We start from the raw sequence: 22,958 nt of genomic DNA, 5'->3' as shown, positions 1-22,958 counted from the left end.
AAGTTCACACTTCCCAGATGCCAGAGCACCGCCTCCAAAGTCTACGTGACTCTTTCCACCTCTCCATCTTTTATTCTTTTTGAACTTCACTCCCGTTATTTTCTCTCCTCTCTTAATCTTTCAGCACAGTCCCAGAAACACATTCCTCTTGCTCTGTCTGGACCCCAGTATGGACCGTTTCAAGGATCTCATCACCGATATCCTGGATTTCCTGGCCCCCTTCACCTGGCTTGCCAGTTTCCTTCAAGTACAGACTTCTGTTTTCTCTGGCAGGAAGCAAAAGGTTTAGGGGCATTCTAAGAGAAAGCATTTAACTTGTGTTCCATCATAAATTTATCCTCTCCTACTTCATTGGCTAACAAGGACTCTTGGGACCTGCCATTCCCACTCTTTCTATGATGTTTAGAACCAGAAAAGCAAACTTTGGAGGAATATAGCAAAAAGAGGTGCCATTTTCTAGTACTTTATTAGAAGCCTCTAGAGGAGTGCAAGGGATCGAAAAGCTTTTCTCAAAATATGAGATTCAGATTGGTAATCATACTCCATTACTGAACACAGAATGTTGGATTAGAAAATCAATGCTAATTCACTTGTTGTAATTTTTATTTGATACTGAGCATTATATTCATTGTTAAATATACTCACTCTAGTAGCCATTTAAAACAATCCATTTCTATTTACATTTCATCTTTCTCTTTATATTTCATATCTCCAGTGAATGTCTTCAAAAGATCCCAGCAGCTGACTTCTGCCCAATCAGAGCCAGGGTTCATCTTTTTGAACTTACGCATTGCATTAATACATAGCAGAAGATTCTATGTTCAAATTTACTGCCCTTCTTAGAATAATTCAGAAATCTCTTTGACTTCTCAGACCATGGACCATATCAGTTAGTATTACTGGTACTTAACTGATTAAACCTGTTAAAGGTATGTCCTACTGGACTGAGATTTCTGTTAACCAGGCTTGTAGGATCTCTTTCCTACTGACTTCTTGCAGCAGACTTTGTCACGTTATAATCACTCATAGAGCTTGTAAACTTCACATTTATTCATTACCATGTAGACTAGTGGTTAAGTGCACAGGTCCTCAAGTTCTACTGCACGTGTTTAAATTTAAGTTCAGCCACTTACTAAGTTGTTACAGAATTCATGTCTCTCTCTCAGTTCACTGTGATCATCTGTGAAATGGGGGTAAAAATAGCACTACCTCTGGTGTTGTGAGAAATGAGGTAATTCACATAAACGTCTTAACCTCATGCCCAATACATGGTGAGTTCTCAATAAGTGCAAGTTGTTTTTATTAATGGATGCAAATAGTGATACTCTAAAAGCTTTCTTAATTAAAGAGTTGCCATTTTTTTCTTTTTTAGATTACGTTTACCTGTAAATTTCTTACAGATTCAAATTACAGTGGAAATCACTTTTTTTTCTAGTTTTGAAAAGATCAGACAGCTGAGGTAGGTGATTCAGGCTCTCCTGCAGAAGCACCTTCAAGCAAGTCACCGTCAATGCCGTCACTGAGCCAGACTTGGCTGGAGATGAATCAGAGCAGTGGGCAGTGGGAGACATTTAGTGAACGCATTTCAAGCTCACAAACTCTGACCCACTTTGATCCCAACATTACACCAGTTGACCCTGATACTGCTATTCTTCATCCAGTTCCCATTCGGATGACTCCAAGCAAAATCCACATTCAGGAAATGGAACTTAAAAGAAATGGCACTGATCATACTAATCCCACTAGCCCACTACCTGTGAAAACATCTGGCCTTTCAGAAGAAAGTAAGATAAATTCATTGTGAAATTTGCCTCTGGAAATACTGTAGCCAATGGTTACAGTAGTTCGGACTCTTTCATTTCAGACCCAGAACAGATCAGGAACAACGGAACTCATTAAAGGTTGGACTCAGGAACGTCACCAATAGCACTGTACCACCCCCTCCCCTTCCAAGGCTACGACCCTCTCATTCTAGATCATCATACACACTTACGAATCGGATGTGTATGGTCACCATGAATCAACAACAGGCTGGAGCTGTAGCCCATCCTCCTGCAGTGCCTCCAAGACCACAGACCTCACAGGCTCCTGGTCCTGTCGTGCATTGCCCAGTGGATGCCGATAGCCTAATAACTCACACCAGTACCTCACCTCAACAGATACCAGAACAACCAAACTTTGCAGATTTCAGCCAATTTGAAGTATTTGCTGCATCAAATGTAAATAAAGAGTAAGGTGATGAAGCTGAGAAACATCCAGAGGTCTTGATGGTTGAAATAGCTTCTGATCCTGCAAGTTCGCTTCAAGTTGCCAAAACAGACACTAGTAAAAGGGAAGAAAAGAAAGCTGCTAGTGCTCCCGCTAATGTGAGCAAAGGTATACCAGCTCTTGCTCCACCACCTAAACCTGTTCAAAGAAGAACTTAAGATCAGAAGATGACTTAAGGCCAGATGTTGATGAATGTGCACAAAAGAAAGGTGTCTTAGCTGCTGTTCTTGCATCACGGATTTATATATGCCTAGGTCTGTTGTGAAAGATAAGAAAGCTAATCAGGCATCAGTTACATGCAGCAAGGAAACCAACATAGTTTGGGCCAGATTGAACAGTGAATTGCAGCAACAATTAGAGGATGCTCTTTTTTTTTAAAATTAAACTTTATTGGGGTGACAATTGTTAGTAACGTTATGTATATTTCAGGTGTACAATTCTGTAATACATCATCTATATATCACAATGTGTGTTCGTCACCCAGAGTCAGTTCTTTCCATCACCATATACTGGATCTCCTTTACCCTCATCTACCAACCCCCTCCCCGCTTACCCTCTAGTAACCACTACACTATTGTCTGTGTCTATGAGTTTTTGTTTCTTCATTTGTTTGTCTTGTTCTTCTGTTTTCAGTTTTATATATCATGTATGAGTGAAATCATATGATTCTTGACTTTTTCTGTCTGACTTATTTCACTTAGGATCTTGAGATTATTATGCTAAATGAAATAAGTCAGACAGAAAAAGTCAAGGATGTTCTTGAGGAGAGAATTTCCCTGGAGTTCAACTGGAATGACTTCCACCATTCTCTCACCTATAAGCCAGTTGCTGTTCACTGTGAACATACCCATTTTTAAGCAGTTTTGGGTTTAAGCCAATTTGAAGACTTAAACATTCAGCTTACTGCTTAATTCAACATTTAATTTTATTCTGTTTTGCCCTATATGTTCATCCTTGTATTTAAGTATCTTTTATTTTTGAATTTCAACAATAAAAGGGTCAGGATGACTTTTTCTGGGGGGAAAAAAGAATAAATGCTTGTTGGGGGCATGCAGTACCTCTTCCAAGTGGCCCCAAGCCTGTCCCTAGTGGCAGCCAGCATCAGTTCATAGTACAACCACTCCCAGGCACCTCCAACTCCAGCACAGACAGCTACCAACTGCAGATCACTTTGTGGTGATTACCAGGTGGACCCAGGTTGGGCACAAGCAGCGGCTGACCTGGACCTGCACCAGAGCCCCTCCCAAGAGGCCCCAGAATCAAGACTCCTGGAGGTCAGCTTCACACCACAGCAGAGTACCACCCAATTAGCCCCCAAAACAATACACCCAAAGGGTGGTCTTGGCAGGTACCAGAGCCCCACTAAAGCAAATCCTGCTCTGTGGCGTCAGCACCCACACAACAGCACATCCTTGGTAATCATGGCCAGTCTTCACAGCTAGTCTGCCTGAGGCTCAATCCCACCCACTGACGTGCCAACAGCAATCAAGGCTCAAGTACATCAGGAGGAGACACACAACCCACAGAAGAGACAAACCTGGAGCACTCAGCTCAGGTGACCAGAGAGACTATGCCCCTGGGCCCAACAGAACACCTACAATATAAGGCCACACTGCCAAGACTGGGAGACCTAGCAGATCTACCTAATGGATAGAAGCAAATACAGGAAGGCAGCCAAAATAGAGAAACAAAGAAACATGTCCCAAGTGAAAGAACAAAACAAAACTCCAGAAAAAGAACTAAACAAAATGGAGGCAAGCAATCTACCAGATACAGAGTTCAAAACATTGGTTATAAGGATGCTTAATGACCTTAGAGAAAGAACAGATGAACTCAGTGACAAGTTACACGAAGAGATAGAAATCATGAAAAAGAAACAGTCAAAAATGAAGAATACAATAACCGCAATGAACAATACATTCGATGAAATCAACAGCATTGGATGAAACAGAGGACTGAATCAGCAATTTGGAAGACAAGGTAGCTTAAAACACCCAATTGGAATAGAAGAAAAGAATTTCAAAAAATAAGGATTGTTGAAGAGACCTCTGGGACAACACTAAGTATAACAACATTCACATAATAGTGATAGTGGAAGGAGAAGATAGAGCAAAGGATTAAAAATCTATTTAAAGAAATAATAATGGAAAACTTCCCTAACCTGGGAAAGGAAATAGACATAAAAGCACAGAGAGTCCCAGAAAGATGAATCCGAACAGGCCACACCAAGAAACATCATAATTAAAATGCCAAAGGTTAAAGACAAAGAGAAGAACTTAAAACCAGCAAGAGAAAAGCAGTTAGTTACCTACAAGATAGCAGGATCCAAAACTATTATAATATTCAGGAATCTGTTGCAGTTGTATGCACCAATAACGAAATATCGGAAAGACAAATGAAGAAAACATCCCATTCACAATTGCATAAAGAAAAATACCCAGCAATAAATTTAACCAGGGAAGTAAAGGCATGTGCTTGTAAAATTATAAGAAATTGAAGAAAGAAAGTGAAGAGGATACAAATAAAAGGGAGCACATTCTGTCCTCATGAATACGAAGAATTTATGTTAAAATGTCCATACTACCCAAAGCATGTAGATTCAATGCAATCCGTACCAAAATACCAATGGCATTTTTCACAGACCTAGAACATATCATCCTAAAATTTACATGGAACCACAAAACACCCGAATACCAGGAAATCTTGAGAAAAAAGAACAAGGTTGAAGATATATGAGGTCACACAATTAAGTTAACGAACTGATCCTAGAAAAAGTGCTACACACCTCATTGCTGAAAAGCACTATGGTCACCTTTGAAAGACACCGCTTGGGAAGCTATGCACTGATGCCAGTGCCTAGTCCACCCTTCAAAGCAAATTTGGAACTTTTTCTGGAATGGCCATCAGAACTGTCCCCGTCTTACCCTTGATTTCCTGAATGTCATCAAAATGTCTTTTCAATATTTCATTTATCTTGGGGTAAAGTATATAAATGTCTAACCACTATTTTGTACACCTGAAACTAATATAATATTGAACGTCAAGTGTAATTGAAAGAAATATAAAAAATAAATTTCTGCTGGTCAAAAAGAAAAGAATAAATGCTTCTTGAATCTAATTAAGCAGCCAAAGTGTAGACAAATGAAAGCTGTGGTTAATAAGAGGGGTCAGAATCAACTATTCTTCTTGTTGAGAAGCTTGATTAATTCACTTGTTATTTTCTAGCATGAACAATCATTTATTAATATGATAACACATTTTCCATGTTGAGACAATAGTAGTTTTATTTCATGTTGGTATCTGGCTGGGAATAAAATGGGCACTTTATCCAATTCATTGGCAGTGTCACGAGAGTTAATAACTGAAAGTTGCTGTGGGAACACATTTAAATTTTAAAATCTCCAAGAATTCATCATTAGATATTGCCTCACACGGGCTGTTGTTTGAGACTAGTGCAGTTTCGATTTATAGATTTGCACCAAGCACTTTAAGGCAGCAGAGAAACTTGATAGGTCCTCAGTGGAACCCAGAGAGGATGCGTTGCAATCAGGTGTTCATCCAAAATCAAATAACGGTGTAGGTAATCATGTTGATGATCCCATTGGAGGAAAAAGGTGAAAGTGTAAGATGCTGCACATTAAGCACATTACTCATTATTTATTTATTGAACAATCCTGGACTTTATTAATAAAACCCTTGGTAGCATTGTGGGGACAGAATCCCAGAGAGCAGTTTCCAGGCTCTCAGCATCACGTGGAAAGGTGCTCACTCGGGTAGTAAATGGCCATCAACTGTGTTTGGATGGTCATCAGCTATGACTAGTTGGCCATCAGTTGTTACTGGTTAGCCATTAGCCACTGATATAACTGCCGTGGCTAAGTTAGCAACCGCGGATTGTGGATTGTAGATTGCAGAGAGGTAGATTGCAGTTAGCAAATTGGTTGGCAGGCAGAAAAGTGGACGGCGGAGTGCAGATCGTGTGGCTCCCGCTGACTGTGTCTCCAACCCAGCAGCCAGCGGGACTACAGTGGTATGACTCCCCTATCTATGGCTCTGTGGGTGTTCCTTTTTGGCCTCACCATATCCTGCATTCTTATGTGGGGAGAGGGACCAGAGACCCCACATGACACCCCGCATGACAAGCATATATGCCTTATTTTTTTTCTCATAGTTAAGTATCTGAATTGAGAGAAATTTCAGCCTCTTATTTCAATTAAAAAAATGCAGGCACAGACTGCTTTTGACCCAAGGGTGTGTTACTGACCAAAATTCAGGAATCTAGTCTGGAAAATCAAAATGAAGAATTCTTCTGCTGGTGAGATGAATACACAGGTAGAGGGAAGTGAGGAATATAAGCGGCGTAGCCGTTCTCTGTACGTTAAGTGTTGGGAAAAGTATCAATGTAATCATTCCCAGAAAGCCATTCATTTGACAATGGAAATTAGAATCTGAGGGGAAAATACAGCTATAAAATGAGTGTCAGCAGCTATCGGTTATGAAACAGAAGGGACAGTGTGATATCTACCCACTCTCATGGTGAGGACCCTGCCTTACACGTACTGTCCAAAAGCTTACTGTGCTAGAACCTTCACAGCAAAGATTCCCGTTTCTCAGAATGACTTGTTAGGAAAATGAATGAGGTTTAGCTACCAGGTATGTGCTTCTGGAACAGCACAGATGAGATCTCTTAATGTTGTTTCCAAAGCTTTTTTCTTGGCGATACTGTTCTATGAGATTTGATAGAAAAAGGATCCTGCAATTAGAATGTTTGGGAAACACTGAATATTTTATCCCCATGTTATAAATTCACAATGTTTATTTCTTTACATTAAAGACATAAAATTCCTAGTGTAAACAAAAACTGAAAAACAAACAAAATCCAATTAACTTATATTCTTTTTTTCTTTTTTTCTTTTTTTCTTCACTGCTAATATTTTGTGGCATTGGCTGATACTGATCACAGTCTTCCAAAGGCTGGTCTAAGAAATGAAAAACCTGCAAATTAAGAGGAAAACACTTTCAGGTGAGTAGCGATGCCTGTGGTAGGAAGCTTCACTAGCCTATTTCCATCCAGGCACTCGCTTTTATTTTATTCCTTTCACCCTTTCATCTGTTTTCTTTTCAGTACAATCTGTACTAAAGATAAAGAGAAAAGCATCATTTACTGCCCTACAGGAGGTATTTACTCTACTGTAAATAGTTACAGTGGAGCCTGGTAAAGGTGTGGTGTTAATAAGAACACATATTAGCTTAGATTCTCTCCATAGCGAATAACAAAAACTAAATCAAAGTTGGATACATGAAATGCAAAGGCAGAAATAAAGCCAGGCTCAGGAAAGGTCTAGAAAGCAGCCATATCATTTTCAATAATGCAGTCACTGAACTGGTTTTCAACAAAGGCTGTCTTCCTAAGCAAACATTCAGAATCTAGTCTGGAGATTCAAACTGAACTCTGCCTACACCGCCCCTACACAAACACACACACACACACACACACACACACACACACAAACACACACACACACACACACGATACAGATGAAGGAAAACACACATAAGTAGATGTTCTATACCTGCAACGTGTAAGCCAGGCATTGGTGACAATGGTAAGTCAGCCCCCTGTCTATGGGAAAGCCAGCCTAAGGCTCATTTGCATTATCAGTGTTGCCCAGTGTTAGCTTGTCAAAGAGATACTCCATCATTGAGACTTCCAAAATCCCCATCTTGCTACCCAGAGTTCACATTAGCATCTACATAATTTAATGGACATAAGCATTTCAGGTAAAGCTGAAGACCCCCTTTATTTTAACCCCTGCCCAATCCCATTCCCATCACTTCTTCTCTAGAGGCAGCTGCAATCCTGACTTTCAGGCCATGTTTCAATACTTTTACTAATTCACCTGCACCCACCTTCACTAGGGCCCCACCTTACCCCACCCCCAAATACCACAGTGCTTATAAGGGGAAGATTTCTTTTGTGTTTTCCAGGGTCCCACGGAGTACCTTCTCCCTCCATCCACTCAGATCTGGAGCTGCATGTCGATGTGGCATGGGTCCGTGTACAGACTCCTGGATACCTGTTTTAAAACTTAAAAGGTGAGGGTTTTGCGCATACACACACACACACACACACACACACACACACACAAATCAGTGCAACTGCACACATATTTAGCAACTGACAACTTTATTAGACAAAATGGTAAAATTGGAAGAAAACAACTTAAGTGAACGTTTTGCAAGGGCAATACTGCAATGTGCCTGGTCGGCATGGTGACCAGGGGAAGTCATTCCCTGGCTACGGGGCAGGCAGTCCAGGCTCAGTTCTTTTCGTCGCTGTCTCCCAGGGTGAGCTTGTCAAAGAGGCAGTCTGCCAGGCCAGATTCCGGGCTCCGATATGGCACAGGTTGTTGATATGGCCCCACAACCCTTTGATGTACTTCACGTGCTCGTGCAGGTAATGACACTCCAGGTAGTCACACAGCTGGGCGTCCTTCTTCTCGGTGGCCAGCTGGTGCAGGTCGAGCAGGCTCTGGTTCAGGGTTCTGTCCAGGTGCAAGGCGCTTTTCAAGGCCTTCAGGCCGTTCTCCCAGCGGTTGCAGTCTGGCTTCCTGATACCACGCAGGAGGATGTGCCCCGCCCCCCGCCCCCCCCACCCCCCGCGCAGATTCTGCAGCCGCATCAGCTTCTCCACGTGCTCCCTGGCCTCCCCGGACTGCCGCAGGAAGGAGGGGGCGAAGTGCGTCAAGGCCAGGTCCTGGCGGTCCAAGTAGAAGGACAGGCACAGGTACATGGAGGAGGCGTAGAGCGCGGGTTGATCTGGTTGTTGATGGCGGCCTCTCAGTTGGGATGGTAGCTCTGCCGCACTTGCGAGGGCAGCCCGGTGGGTGTAGCCACCACGGGTCGCATTACAGGCACCATGCCTGGCAGCACAGGCAACATGTCTGGTGGCACGGTCCCTCTGAAACTGAAGGCCAAGAAGTCATGGGGAGGGGGGCTGTGGAGCGGGCGGCGGCGGGGGCCACGGCGGTGGCTTTTATGGCCTTGGAGATTCCCCATCGTGGTAGACTAGGGTGGCCAGAGGCTGAGTCAGCAGTGGCGATGGCGGGTACCTCGGGGGCTCCCCGATGGACTAGGATGGCGGCTGGAGGAGCTCGGGCTCCAGGGCCAGGCAGCGAGCACAGGTGTGACTGTTGGGCGTGACCTTTACCCCCAGAAGTGATGGGGCCAGGGGGGAGGAGGGAGGCCGGAGCAGGCAGCGTACCATTACCGTGTTCCAGGTTCCATCCCAGCCTGGGGGAGGAGGGCGACTCAGTGCTGAGTACCTGGCATATATAATATTTTCAAATGTTATTTATGTGTATAAGTGCACCTCGTTTGACTTTATCACCTGCATGATTTTTTGAGCAACTTATTTGAATATTTTCCTAATGTGATTGTTTCATTAAATTAGCACGTTTGTAGTATCATTGGTTATGTTTAATATCACAAAGCTTTATTTGAGTGACCAACCTCCACACTAATGACAGTTCTGATAGCTTCCTCCCTCAGTTCCCAATCCTTGTTAACTCCAGTGATCTCCACTTTTCTCCTTCTACTCATGATCAATTTCATACTTCTCAGAGGCCAGAGCACCGCCTCCAAATTCTCAGTGATCTTTCCACCTCTCCATCTTTCCCAGACGAAAACAAAAACGAGCACAAAACTCCCATCGTCCCCCTTTATTATCTCAAGTAAATACATGCAACATATTGCATTGTGTATGGAAATTACGAAAAGAAAATATATTGTTAGGATTCAAGCATGTTATAGTGGGAAACATAAGACCAACCTTGGTATTTATAATTAATTTATTTGTGTATTAATTCAACAACCATTTATATACTACAAATGTGTGTCAGATACAGTGGTTCCGCAGATACACAGAAGACTCAAATGTGTTCTCTGTTCTCAAAGTACAAAATTGAGTGACAGAATATTAGAAGTTCTCTCAGGTGGTTTTAAAGTTGTGGATAAAATACCTATTTTCACTTAAAGTTTTATTTCCATGGCTTTGATTAATGTACCTTTGTTTTTTTTTGGGGGGGTTGTCTATTCCTCTTTGGAAGCTTCTGCTATTTTATAATCAGTGTTTATGAAGAAAACAAAGGGTCAGATATCAAGTGTTACAATTTAAATTTACCTAATGAGTTTTAGAGGCATTTAATTGTTGATGTAAAAAAATAATGTCTATTTGATAAGTTGATTGTAATGATAGAATCATATGTTAGAGATGGGAAAGAACTATATGATCGGTTTCTCAATGAGATAAAATTGTATTCGGTATTTGCCTAACACCAGTATTTAGTCTTTTTCTTTTTTTAATTTTATTGGGGAACAGTGTGTTTCTCCAGGGCCCATCAGCTCCAAGTGGTTGTCCTCCAATCTAGTCCAGTCGCCATTTTCAATCTTAGTTGCAGGGGGCGCAGCCCACCATCCCATGTGGGAATTGAACTGGCAACCTTGTTGAGAGCTCCCGCTCTAACCAATGAGCCATCTGGCTGCCCCCTAGTCTTAATATAATTGTAGACTTCCAAAGTTTCCTTGGGAGATTCCATTGTAAACTTCACTGTATGAATCTATTTAAATAGAAGAAATCTTGATTTTGTAGAACATTTTCTCATTATATCCCAAGATTATTTAATAATTTTCCCCTGTAATTTTACTCCACAAATATTTAAAATAATACCATTGAATGGTTATCTGTATACTAAGAGGTGATAATAGTGTTTCTCAGATAATTCATTCCTCATTATTGCTTCCTAAGGAAGAAGGTAATGGCAAATATAACTGAGAGAAACCTAAGGTTTAAAAACTAGCTTTTCTAAGTAAGGGAAATCAATAAACAAGCATGGAGCAGGGATTCAAAATTCCATGAAGGAAACGTACATATGTATAAACAAAATCATTCCATCCAGTTTTTCTTTAATGAGGAATATGAAACTAAATACAAACACAGAATGAAAGAAGTTAAGAGCAGATCATGTTTTTTAAAAATATAAATACAGGACTATAAGATAAAGGTTTCTTTGAAATGTCTGTGGTCAGTTTTTATACTGTGTTAGTATTAGTCAGGGTTCTCCGGAGAAACAAAACCAATAGGTACTGCTTATCTATCTGCCAGTCTGTCTGTCTGTCTGTAAAATAAGGAATTGGCTCATGTGATTATGGAGACTGACAAGTCCGAAAATCTGCAGTGAGCAAACTTGAGAGCCAGGAGAGCCGATGGCATAGGTGGAGTCCAAAGGCCAGCAGGCTCAAGACTCAGGAAGTTCAAGTTGAAGGCAGGAAATAAACCAATGTCCCAGCTCCAAGGCAGTTAGGAAGGAGTTCTTTCTTACTCAGAAGAGGGTTAGCAATTTTGTTCTAATCTGGCCTATAACTGATTATATGAGGCTCAACCACAGTAGGGAGGACAATCTGCTTTACTCAGTTTACTGTTTCAAATGTTAATCTCGTGGAAAAATACCCTTGCAGGCACACCCAGAATAATATTTGACTAAATATCTGGGAACCCCCTGCCCCAGTCAAGCTGACCTATAAAATTATCCATCACAGTATTATTCATAATAAATACAGAGTAAACAAATAAAAATTCTAGTGCCATAATCTGTGAAAACTCTGTTTTGACTTTGTTTCCTTCACTGAAAAATGTTACAGAATTAATAGTTACACAGCTGATATTAGACAATAAATTATGACTCAGTGTAGTGATTAGCTTTTATTCATTCATTCATTCAATATATGCCTACTGAGCACCTATGCCAGGCATTTTTATAGGTACTAAGCTCTTCATGTTTGCATTTTTTTTGCAGCTAAGTGCTGTTCAATGTTCTATATAATCCCTTATTTAAAAAGTAATACATGCAGTAGGCTTGGTGATATATTCATAAGGAAGCAGATCATAAGTAGTAGCAGTTGGTGACTTATCTGTGTGTGTATGCATATGTATAAAAATCATTTAATAAAGGCATAGTGAAAATGATATAGCAATCCAAAATGAATCTTATCTATCAATATTAAATCAATATTATCTGTCTCTGGCTGGCTGTTCACACTGTATTCATTATTACAGATACTCTCTGAGTTAATTTTTATTATTATCACCCGCGTTTTACAGATAAAGAAATTGTCAATTAGAGAATATTTAACATGCTCAAGTAAGCACATGTCTTATCAATAGCAGAGAGTGACAGTCTGATCTGGATTCCTCTCTAGGTAGTTTGGAAAGTTTGGCTGGACCATGAGCTCCTATAAGACAAAGCTTGTTTAACTGGTTTGATGGTAAATTTCACATAGTAGGGACTCAAAAATATTAATTAAAGTGTTGTGTGCCCTATTAGAAGCTTTAGTCTCATTTCTCCAAATTAAAACAATGAGTAGGAGTAGATGTTATATATGTGTTTAAACTGTTTCCTTTAGAAGGAAAAAAAAATCAAAGAAACCAAATGGTAACAAATTATTTTTATAATTTTACTTTAATATGCACAAGCATAAAACTAGGTATTAAAATCTCCATGCTAAAAGGTGTCCTTTTATAACTGTACAACTAAGTTCACATATATGCAAATAAAACTGTAAAAATAAAATTAAACAAGGAATTTCAATTATGCTTCAAATTATGCTTTTTCTCTTAAACATAATTACTTCTCAGTGAGATTAGATCTATGATCTATTCTCTATATGCTGAGATTCAAGCTCTCTTTCGAGTGCTATGCCTTTATCCCCTGATATATGTGGACCATCTCAGGTCTCAGCCACTCTTCTTTAGGAAACAATTGACACACTTTAGTTCATAGGATGATAGATAAATTTGCTTTCAGTTAGTGAAAGCCATCATTTAAATATTGTCTGCCTATGTTGTTCTTTTTTATTAACTTGTGAAAAGTAATGTGATACTTTTTTTCTGATGCAGTTATTCTGATTTCATGAAGTCTCATTAAATTCTCACTAACTTCAATAACTGAAGGTGTTGAAGTTTCATTCTATTAAAATATTTCTCCCAGTCATAACTTAAAAGGAAATTTTAGTCTTTGAAACTGGTAACATTAGTCAATGTGACCAACGGTGGACATGGGACAGTTGTCTTTTTTATACTAGGATGTGCCAGTCTAGCAGCAGTCACACTAAACGTGATTCAAAACACACCTGCAAATGTGGACACTGTATCTGTGTGGCTGTATTTGGCTATAAAGAGATTGAGATAATCCTGAAAATACTTTCAGTAACTTTTCATTTAGATATACCAGTAAACACAAGAAACGATCCATGTAATTCACAAATACAGATAGAGATCACTGAGTTAGAATGGCTAGAACAGTTAGAGCTTCTAGTCAACATGTCACTGTAGGTAAACACTGTGCTCACTTCCCATGATCACAACTAAACTACAGAACAACCATCATTGAGAATCGCCTGAAGTCTAGCTGAACAGAAGTCCTATAACTGAAGCTATACAGAAGAAGCAACAATGAGACTGGTAGAAAGGGAGGAGACATGGAATGGACTGGTCCCATGCCCACATGTGGCAGTTAAAAATCTGGTGGGATATTGGCTATGGAGGTCCCCCCTGAGGAGTGAGGAGTCCCAGCCCCACACCAGTTTACCCAGCCCAGGGCTCCAGTGCCAGGAAGAGGAGTCCCCATAACTACTGGTTGTGAAAACCAGCAGACCTAAGTGTCCATCGATAGATGAATAGATAAAGAAGAGGTGGTACATATATGCAATGGAATAGTACTCGGCCATAAAAAACAATAAAATGTTACCATTTGTAACAACATGGATGGACCTAGAGTATATTACCATATTTCCCCCAAAATAAGACCTAGCCGGACCATCAACTCTAATGCGTCTTTTGGAGCAAAAATTAATATAAGACCCGGTCTAATTTAAGACAGGGTCTTGTATTAAAATAAGACCAGGTATTATATTATGTTTATTATATTATATTATATTATGTTATGTTATGTTACGTTACGTTACGTTACGTTACGTTACGTTATATAAGACCCGGTCTCAACATAAGACCGGGTCTTATATTAATTTTTGCTCTAAAAGACACATTAGAGCTGATGGTCTGGCTAGGTCTTATTTTCAGGGAAACATGGTATGTTAAATGAAATAAGTCAGACAAAGAAAGTCAAATACCATTTGATTTCACAAAATAAACTCATAGATACAGAGAACATTTTGATATTAACCAGATTGCGGGGCGGGGAGGGTGAGTTGGGTAGATGGGTGAAAAGGTGGAAGGAGTTTAGAAGCACAAATTGGTAGTTACCAAACAGTCATGGGGATGTAAAGTACAGCATAGGGAATAAAGTCAATAATATTGTAATAACTATGTGTGGTGTCAGATGGGTATTAGGTTTATCTGGATGATCACTTCATAGGTTATATAAATGTCTAATCACCATGTTGTAAACCTGAAACTAATAGAATATTGTATGTCAACCATAATTGAAAAATCAAAAATTATTTTAAAAAATGGCACAAACAGACAATATATCTAATCAGTAACTATTTATGACCTAATATATGTCCAGCTTTGTGCTAAATGGTTGCAATGACATTGACTTTAATGTCATGGGCCCAAGAGTCTCTTCCAGTTCACTTTGTTCACCAACAGAATGTATACAATTAAGTTCGCATACTCATCCTAGAAAAAGTGCTACACACCTCATTGCTGAATATCACTATGGTCACCTTCAAAGTACTCCCCTTGGGAAGCTATGCACTGATGCCAGAGACTAGTTCACCCTTCAAAGCAATTTTGGAACTCTTTTTCTGAAATTGCCATCAGAGCTGTCATTGTATTATCCTTATTGTCCTGAATGTCATCAAAATGTCTTCCTTTTAATATTTCCTTTATCTTCGGGTAAAGAAAGAAGTAATTGGGGCCAGATCAGGTGAGTAAGGAGGGTGTTCCAATACAGTTATTTATTTACTGGGTAAAAACTCCCTCACAGACAGTGCTGTGTGAGCTGGTGCATTGTTGTGATGCAAGAGCCATGAATTGTTTGCGAAAAGTTCAGGTCGTCTAACTTTTTCACACATCCTTTTTACCACTTCCAAATAGTAAACTTGGTTAACTGTTTGTCCAGTTGGTACAAATTCATAATGAATAATCCCTCTGATACTAAAAAAAGGTTAGCAACATCGTTGCAACAAGTACGCGAAGTTAATTGTCAGACCTTGTACATGACCAATATAAAGTTAATTGTTAATGAGTTGATAATAGAATATGTATGAATATATTTACTTTGAAATAGTCGTATGTATTCAATAATATTTTATTTAAAATCTTTGCTTCTATTGTCACAGATACAGAAGTTGCTACCGATGTTTTAATACCTTTTCCTAGATAGCAGTTATGTTTAGGGAAAAATATATTTGGTTCAATTATGGTAATTAACCTAAAGATCCAGAATATCTTGGTTGAAGCCATAGATATTTTGTTTCACTAAAATGAACTATAAGTTTTTTCAAAGAAGTTAAGCAAAAAGCATAATCCTTATAAAGTTTTTCTATGATTCCATACCTTACCCAGAGTGTTAATAGAATAAGCTTAGATTTTATGTAATCATTATTCTTCATGATCTGACATGAATAATTAATTTTCTCTCTTTTTCAGTTTTCTGAACTTTTCTTTCACACTCTCAATGGCTTATTTCCTTGTTCATAAAAATATAATTACCTCAACTAGCCAATGTTAAAATTCAGTGAAAAACACAATTTATAAAAGTAAAAGTTTTGTGTAGTGTTTCCTGTGTGTTATTCATATTTATATTTATCACCTTTCCTCTGAGCTTTTCATTCTTCACTTCTTGCTCATATATGAAAAATAAACAATGTCCTTTTTGACTTATTTCCTTGAAGGCTTTTGCCATTTTCCAAAAAACATCTCTGAATATTTAAAGTCAGTTAAACCTATTTAGGGAATTTCAAATTCCTAGAAAATATCTCATATTTAATAGCTTTGCGCCAACATTATTTTAAACCTACTTTATTTCAATGTGAATCAATGGGTTGGGATATATTTTTTAGGTAGAACATTAGCATTTTGCTTTGCTTATGTGGACGGTGCTCTTAAGTTCTGATTTCTTACATGACAAACAACCGATAAGGAAAGGCTCGTTAATAACTTGCCAAGAGCTGTCAGCTGTATGACTTGATTCTCCGTTTGTAATGTTATCCGTTGATTTTTTCCAGCCAGGAAAGTGCTGATTTTTTTTAAAGCATTGGCAGTGAAATAAATTTGTACAGTATACACACACACCAAGAGGGATTGAATGCAAAGACAAAAGCTAGCATTCCTTGAGGGACATGAAATTGAAAATGTGTTGTGGAGTAGCTGGTGGATTTAGTGAGACCAAAGGCAGCCCACTTGAAGGGAAGAGGCTATTGAAACTGGAAATTGAGGAGAAGAGAACTAGTGAAAAGAACTGTTGAAAGATAACATTCTTCCCTTTGACCTTCTGTGTGGTCAAGTCCCTGGACCGCAGTAGAAGGGAGAGGCTGTGCACAGTGCAGCTTCTGGTGGCAGGCAGTATTATTTTCTTGCACGTGCAGCTATTGAAACATAGCCTAGCATTCCTCACCTTAACTGTCAAGGGCTAAAACCAGTAATGATAACTGGAAACGTCAATTCTATGTCCAAAATAATTTACTTACAATTGCTTTTCCTATTTCCCCAGGTCTCTATCAATTATCAGTGCTTTTATTCCACCCTAAATCATCATGCTGGTCCTTAATCAAATGTATTCCTCAGTTATGCTGCAGAGAAATGCAATTTTCCCTATGTGGCCCTTCCCCTTAATTCTCCACACACCCCCCCCCACACACACACACACATTCACAATCCCTGATTTTTTTAAAAAAACAAAACAAAAAACAATAGTGTATAAATGAATCAAGGTACAGAATGCCTCAAATTATAAAAATCAATTCCTGGGTCAATATTAATTGATAAATATATTGATCAAATCAGTGTATTTCAGTTAGTCATTTTCTCTACAGTGATTGCAGCTACAAGATGAAAAAACATACTCAGTTTATTCAATTGTTACAAATATAGGAGGGGAAATGGAAATAGGAATAAGATTCTATGCAGAACCAAGAGTCCCCTTCCTTTTCTCCCACAGACACTGTATTATAGACCATGGTGGTGATTTTGCTAGCCACGCTATTAAATGTTTGGTTAGATTGCATTCTAAATTAAACCACTTCATTGCAGTAAATGTCTATGTGGGACACATGGTTGGTAGAGCATCCCTCGGACTATTCTTGCAAAGGAGTGCTGTTGGGTCAAATGAAAAAGAGAAAACAGGTAATAATGTAACATTAGAATTAACATTAGAACTAATATTTTTATAAAATAACAATTCAATTCATATTTTCTGATAGGTTTAATACCATCTGTAGGGAAGATGTTGAAGAAAATTTGTCTTCATTGGTTAATGTGAGCTTTTGTCTATTAGCTTTTATCTGTTCCTGTATGTGAGTTGATTTCTGTGCTGTGATCAGGGGTTGAATAAAGTCCCCCTTTGGTCTCATTCTCCCGAGCAGGGAAGATATGAGATGATGTTTGTTTTTTTGTCCGTGTTGTGAGGTGATGTTTAGCTTAAGGTTAAAGAAATTCTTGATCAGGGGTTGTGAGAATTCCCTCTTTGTTCTGTCTGTTTCACCCACATCAGCAGATGAAGAGAAGAAGTAGCTAAGTTATATCAGGACGACGGGACAGGCACGTTGCCAGGCTTTGGAAGACCTTGGGCTGATGGTCCCAAGCAAGAACAGTAGATACTGCTTATCAGGATGAATTGGCCCTTTGGCTGGATGGGCAACATTCATATCAGTAACTGTGGGACCCTCCTGGAACTGGCCATTCCCGGAGGGGGAGGCAGGAACAAGAAACTTGGCTCTAAGGTACATCTGAGAAAATACATAAGACAGACCTCAGTTGGCAGTGTTAATTAATTATTGTTTCATCATTTGGTCATTTTGTCATTGGTGATTTCTCATCATTCTAACATTCTGAAGACTTCCAGCAACATGCAGCTTATGACACCAGGGGATGTCATGACTTTCAGCTGCGAACCTGGTGAGGTCTGGCTGGTTCCCAACTGGTCCAGTGTTGTTCCCCATGGTTAGCCTTCTTGAGAACTTGTTAGCATCTAGAAAACTTTTATGCATGCAGCTTGCAGCTTACAACGTCAGAAGACGTCCTGACTTCTAACAACAATAACGACTACCACAGCAACATTCTTCAGATTGTTAACACCTTGAAAACTTACATACCGCTTGCAGCTTATAACATCAGAAGAACCTTGACTTCTAACAACAAAGACAATAACAGCAGCAGCATTCTTGGGAACTAGCAAGCAGCGGTGTGGGAGATGCCTGAGTTTCTCTCAGCTGCAGACCTGGCAAGGTTTTGATTTACGACTTTTCCAGTGCTGTTCTCCCCCAGTTTGGTGAGCTTTTGGCATCTACTGTAATAGTTACTATCCTGTAGAGCTTATTACTGCTTTTGGATACTCCTTACTGATGTTATTTGTGTATTTAGCCAAGTGATTTTTTATCAATAGTAAACATATGTTGAGATCTCTTAAACTTATAAGTATGTGTACTCCTTTGACGTGACATTGTTATCAGTGTATATAGTTTAGTCTTAACCACCTTTACTTTCTGTCATTAGCACATTCTATTAATTGCCTTTGTCTTTTGCTATTGCATATTGCTAAATAAATTGATTAGATATTGATAAATAAATTCATTAGCCCCACTCTAGCTTGTGTTCCCTTCCCTCCTTCTTTTCCCCGCTTGTCATTACACCATCTTAGAAAATCATGGTGTGTATATGTGTGTAATGAATGCATACATTTTTTTTGGTGTTTTTTTTTATTAGTTTCAGGTGCACAAAACAAAGTAATACTTAGACATTTATCATTTATATCCCTCACACTGTGTGAACCCCCCTACCCCCATCCACTATCCCTCTGACATTGCACAGAGCCATTACATTTCCACTGTCTCTATTCCTAATGCTGTACTCTGCTTCTTGTAAATAGATAGATAGATAGATAGATAGATAGATAGATAGATAGATAAACTTGTAGTTGACATTTATTATTGTTCAGCTTCAGCTTCAGGTGTACAGTGCAGTGATCAGGCATCTACATCATCCCTGAGGTGGTCTCCCTAATGAGACAAGTGTCCATTCGATACCCTACACAATCTTTACAACATTATTGATTACATTCCCCAAATTAACTTTTGTAACCCCGTGGCAATCTTGTGATTACTGACTGCTTTCTAATCCCCTCACCTTCCCCCTTATCCCCACCCCCCCGCCCCTCTAGCAACCCTCAGTTTTTCCTCTATGTCTCCAAAACTGTTTCTGATTAGTTCATTCACTTATTCTCTTCTTTAGATTCCACATATAAGTGAAATCATATAGTATTTGTCTTTCTCTGTCTGACTTATTTCACTTAACATAATGTTCTCTAGGTCCATCCATGTTGTTGCAAATGGTAAGATTTCTTTCTTCTTTACAGGTGCATAATACTCCATTGTATAAATGTACCACAGTTTCTTAATCCAGTCGTCTACCGATGGGCATTTCGGTTGTTTCCATGTCTTGGCTATTGTGTATAGTGCTGCAATAAACATAGGAGTGCATAAATATTTTTGAATTAGAGTTTTGGATTTCTCCAGATAGATACCTAGGAGTGGAATTGCTGGATCATAAGGTAGTTCCATTTTCAGATTTTTGAGATACCTCCATACTGTTTTCCATAGTGGCTGCACCAATCTGCAATCCCACCAGCAGTACATGACGGTTCCCTTTTCTCCACATCAGCACCACCACTTGTTGTTTGTTGATTTATTGATGATAGCCATCTTGACTGGGGTGAGGTGGTATCTCATTGTGGTTTTTATTTGCATTTCTCTGATGGTTAGTGAGGTTGAGCATTTTTTCATATGTCTGTTTGCCATCTGTATGTCCTTTTTAGAAAAATGTCTCTTCATGTCCTCTGCCCATTTTTCAATTGGGTTGTTTGTTTTTTTGGAGTTGAGTTGAGAGTGAGTTTTTTATAAATTTGTGATATTAACCCCTTTCAGATATGTCATTGGCAAATATCTTTTCCCATTCAGTAGTATCCCTTTTTGTTTTATTGATGGTTTCCTTTGCTGTGAAAAAACTTTTTAGTTTGATGCAATCCCACATGTTTATTTTTTCTCTTACTTCCCTAGTGTGAGGGGATATATCAGTAAAAATATTACTCTGGGTAATGTCTGTAAAGTTTCTTCCTATATTTGTTTCTAGGAATTTTATGGTTTCAGATCTTACATTTAAGTCTTTAAGCCATTTTGAATTTATTTTTGTATACAGTGTAAGGAGGTGGTCCAGCTTCATTTTTTTGCATGTGTCTGTCCAGGTTTCCCAGCACTATTTATTGAATGACTGTCTTTACCCACCATAAATTCTTGCTTCCATTGTCATAGATTAAGTGGCCATATAGCATGGATTGATTCGTGGGCTCTCTATTCTGTTCCATTGATCTATGTGTCTTTTTTATGCCAGTACCATGCTGTTTTGATTACTGTAGCCTTGTAGTATAATTTGATGTCAGGTATCGTTATACCTCCCACTTTGTTCTTATTTCTCAGGATTGCTGAAGCTATCCGGGGTCTTTTATGGTGCCATATAAATTTTAGGATTATATGTTCTATTTCTGTGAAAAACGTCATTGGTAGTTTGATAGGAATTGCGTTGAATATGTATATTGCCTTAGGAAGTGTGGACATTTTAACTATATTAATTCTTCCTATCCATGAACATGGGATGTGTTTCCATCTATTTGTATCTTCTTTCATTTCTTTCTTCAGTGTCTTATAATTTTCTGAGTACAGATCTTTTACTTCTTTGGTTAAATTTATTCCCAGGTATTTTATAGTCTTTGAAACAATTGTAAATGGGGTTGTTTTTTTAATTTCTCCTTCTGATGTTTTATTATTGATATATATATACAAATGCAACTGATTTCTGAATATTAATTTTGTATCCTGCTACTTTACTAAATTCATCTATCAGCTCTAATAGTTTCTTGGTGGAGTCTTTAGGGTTCTCTATATATAGTATCACGTCATCTGCATATAATGACAATTTTACTTCCTCCTTACTGATTTGGATGCCTTTTATTTCTTTTTCTTGTCTGATTTCTGTGGCTAGAACTTCCAGCACTATGTTGAATAGAAGTGGAGAAAGTGGGCAATCTTTCCTTGTTCCTGATCTTAAGCGGAATGGTTTTAGCTTTTCCCCATTGAGTATGATGTTAGCTGTGGGTTTATCATATATGGCCTTTATTATGTTGAGATATGATCCCTCTATTCCCACTTTCTTAAGGGTTTTTATCATAAATTGCTGCTGGATTTTGTCAAATGCTTTTTCTGCATCTATTGATATGATCATGTGATTTTTATTTTTCATTTTGTTAATGTGGTGTATCACATTAATTGATTTGCGGATGTTGAACCACCCTTGCATACCAGGGATGAATCCCACTTGATCATGGTGTATGATATTGTTAATGTATTGCTGAATTCTGTTTGCTAATATTTTGTTGAGGGTTTTTGCATCTATGTTCATTAGCGATATCAGCCTGTAGTTTTCTTTTTTGTGGTGGCTTTGTCTGATTTTGGGATCAGGGTGATAATGGCTTTGTAAAAAGTGTTTGGCAGTCTTCCCTTCTTCAGGATTTTTTGGAACAGCTTGAGGAGAATAGGTGATAATTCTTTTTGAATGTTTTGTAAAATTCATTTGTAAAGCCATCTGGTCCAGGGCTTTTGTTTGTTGGGAGATTGTTGATTACTGATTCAGTTTCCCTGGTGGTAATCAGTCTATTCAGGTTTTCTGTTTTATCTTGAGTTAGCCTTGGAAGGTTGTACACCTCTAGAAAATTGTCCATTTCTTCCAGATTGTCAAATTTGTTGGCATATAGTTGCTCATAATAATTTCTTAAATTTTTTTGTATTTCTGTGGTATCGGTTGTCACTTTTCCTTTTTCATTTCTGATTTTATTAATTTGGGTCCTCTCTCTCTTTTTTTAAATGAGTCTGACTAAAGGTGTTTCGATTTTGTTTATCTTCTCTAAAAACCAACTCTTGGATTCATTGATCTTTTGTATGGTTTTTATGGTCTCTATTTCATTTATTTCCGCTCTGATCTTTATTATCTCCTTCCTTGTACTCCCTTTGGGCTTATTTTGCTGTTCTTTTTCCAGATCCCTTAAGTGTGAAGATGAACTGTTGATTAGTGATGTTTCTTGTGTCTTTAGGTAGGCCTGCAATGCTATGAATTTCCTTCTTAGGACTGTTTTCATGGCATCCCATAGATTTTGGGTCGTTGTGTTTTCATTTTCATTTGTCTCGAGATATCTTTTGATTTCTTCCTTGATCTCCTGGTTGACCCATTCATTATTTAGTAACATGTTATTCAGCCTCCATGAATTGGTGTGTCTTCCAGTTTTTTTCCTGTAGTTCATTTCTAATTTCATAGCACTGTGGTCAGAGGAGACAATTGGTATGATTTCAATTTTCTTAAATTTGTCAAGACTTGTTTTGTGGCCTAACATGTGGTCTATCTTGGA

General features: G+C 38.6%; 2 pseudogenes; one reads left to right on the top strand and one right to left on the bottom strand.

The window, feature by feature from the left end:
* Positions 1-169: 169 nt before the first annotated feature.
* LOC109435271 (ralBP1-associated Eps domain-containing protein 1-like) lies at positions 170-3,088 on the top strand (annotated as a pseudogene).
* Positions 3,089-8,588: 5,500 nt separating this feature from the next.
* LOC141569568 (ferritin heavy chain pseudogene) lies at positions 8,589-9,138 on the bottom strand (annotated as a pseudogene).
* Positions 9,139-22,958: the final 13,820 nt, after the last annotated feature.

Source organism: Rhinolophus sinicus, chromosome 18, assembly GCF_057876585.1.
Source record: "Rhinolophus sinicus isolate RSI-liver-muscle chromosome 18, RSI-T2T, whole genome shotgun sequence".
Taxonomy (NCBI): domain Eukaryota; kingdom Metazoa; phylum Chordata; class Mammalia; order Chiroptera; family Rhinolophidae; genus Rhinolophus; species Rhinolophus sinicus.
The sequence above is the reverse complement of the archived record's forward strand: the minus strand, read 5'-3'. Positions and strand labels throughout refer to the sequence as shown.